The sequence below is a fragment of the Portunus trituberculatus genome, chromosome 45 (assembly GCF_017591435.1).
Source record: "Portunus trituberculatus isolate SZX2019 chromosome 45, ASM1759143v1, whole genome shotgun sequence".
NCBI classification, from domain to species: Eukaryota; Metazoa; Arthropoda; class Malacostraca; order Decapoda; family Portunidae; genus Portunus; species Portunus trituberculatus.
The window spans coordinates 1,205,029-1,207,500 of NC_059299.1; positions in this window are offsets into that span (position 1 = coordinate 1,205,029).

Genomic DNA, 2,472 nt, shown 5'->3' on the forward strand with positions numbered 1-2,472 from the left:
GTAAACTTACATTAATTCCTAAAACTTTGAAATAACCACATAAAACTGAAATCTTGTCAACAATAAAATTAATAAAACCCAGTAAACTTACATCAATTCCTAAAACATTAAACTAACCACATAAAACTAAAACCTTGTAAACACAATAAAAGTAATAAAACCGAAGTAAACTTACATGAGTTCCTAAAAATCTTATAACATTCAAGTAACTGGAATTAATTTAATTTAACTTTAGAAGTGTATTGAAAACAGTGACCAATTGTCTATGGCTTATAAATATCCAATATTTCATACAATATACAACATCTTTCAGCATCACTATATCTGTCAGAGAACAAATCAGGGATATTAGAGAAATTATAACTGTCTCAAGTGTTGAGTGAAGGTGCACAGCTCAACAACATGTGCCTCTGTTTGGATATCCCCGCATACACAAAGTCTTTCTTCCAAAGGTACCCTTCCTCGTCCTCTCCTATTCCACCTACCAAGTTCTACGGCAAGTGAATGCGCAGACACCCAGAAACGCGTGAACGCAACCCGGTGAAATTCCTTTATTTGGGTATCTGTATTATACACAGAATGGACAGAAAGGGTGGGGTTTATTACTTTGTAAGTGAGACGTTTTGAGGAAGTTGAATTATAAATATTTTCTTTCATCTCATTAACAGCTTCATCTATGTCACTTGTTGAGTCATACAACAAACATGCATACTCAAGACACTTTTTTTTTATATCCAAAACACTCGTAAACACACTCAAACACTACCCATACACATCCAGAACATGCCTATATACACCGAAACACATACATACATACACACACGCACATGTAAGTGAAGTGTTGACGCATTCCCAGGAAGTTTTAGGTGCACCGCACCTCAAGACAGGAGTAAATCAACAGTGCAAGCCAAGTCAACATTACCACCTTCACCACAACCCTGCACAGTGCCTCATGTTCATCTGTTTAAGGTATTATAAAGGCCATTTATTTATTTTTAGGTTTCCTTTACATATGAGAGTGAAAACAGGTCAGATATTGGTGCAGTGAGTTAAACATGGCGCCCAGCGGTTCCCGGATGTTGCCGCCTCCGGGGCCCCGGCCCTTTCCTCCCACTCCCGCTAGCCAGCCACGGTCTGGGGTTCCAATACTTTTTTCATATTTTTTCTTAACGATAATACTACGCATTCATAGGATGTTTTCATGGTTTCTGTAAATATTTTGTTGCCTTTGAAGTGTGTTCCACGCCTATGTTTGATAAATGCGTGGCGTTTAGTAGTGTTTTATGGCGCAAGTATGAACTGGTTTTACGGTCAAAATTTACTATTTCCCATTTGGAGATTTTTTATTTCAAGCTATAACTGGGCCTTTTGGTATCAAAGAATTGAATATACTCGTTTAAATGTGAAAACAACGCATTGAGTCAAACATGTGAACTTTGAAATGGTGTTTAACCCTGTTAAACATATATTTTGTATTTGTTTATTCCATTTGTTTACGTTTCTGCTTCACGATATAACTCGTTGTAGAATGCCTTAAAAGATAGCTCAGACTCTGCAAATTGTGTTAAGATACTCGCCAAGTGAAAATGGATAAACTTCACAAGAATTTTTTAGTGAGTTTAGATTTTAATGCTTTTGTTTTACATAAATATTTTTTCACTCGTTTACTTCGGATTCTAGATAAGTATTACTATAGTTAAACAAGACATGATCCCCATGTATGGGGATCACAGATTGTAGAGGAATTCGCTGCAGGACTTAGCCCTGTTAATGGGCCAAATATTTAGAATTAGTATATAATGTATTGTGTACTTGTAAGTGTATCTTTAAGTACTGATGACGAGGTCGCTGTGCGACTGATACAGGATAACCTAGATGGGCCCTGGTGGCCCTTTGTTATCTTATTATTTATGTTATATGTTATGTTACGTAATTTGGCCGAGTCACCCCTGTTCCCGTTCTTCTTGCCAAGATGGTGACTCATAGCCTCGGGCTGGCGCCTCTCTCCAATCCTCAGTTCGTCAATATTTTGCCTAATATCTAGTTATTTCTACGTGTTTTCGTGTGTTTTAAGGCTCAGATGTGAAGACTGAAGCAGTAGAAGAAAGAAGAAGAAAGGAGAAATAAAGGAGGATAAGGGAGAAAGAAGGAGAAAGGGAGGAAGAAGAGAAGTTGCCAAGTCACAATATTTAACTCTCCCTCCATTTCCTCAATATTTTTGGGCTCAGGCGTGTAGATGGAGCTAATAGAAGGAAGAAAAGGGAGAAGCAAAGAGGAGAACGGTTAAGAAAAGATAAAGAGAAGCAGAAGAGAAGGAGCCAAACCCCAATATTTAGCTAAGTCTCTCTTGTAATCTGGTGGTTCTTTAAAATGTATTTTGTTGGTTTGGGAGTACTATATTTGGGGTGTTAGAAATGTGTTTGATAGTGTTGCAAGGTGTATTAAGTGTGTTTGGGATGTTATAAATGTGTT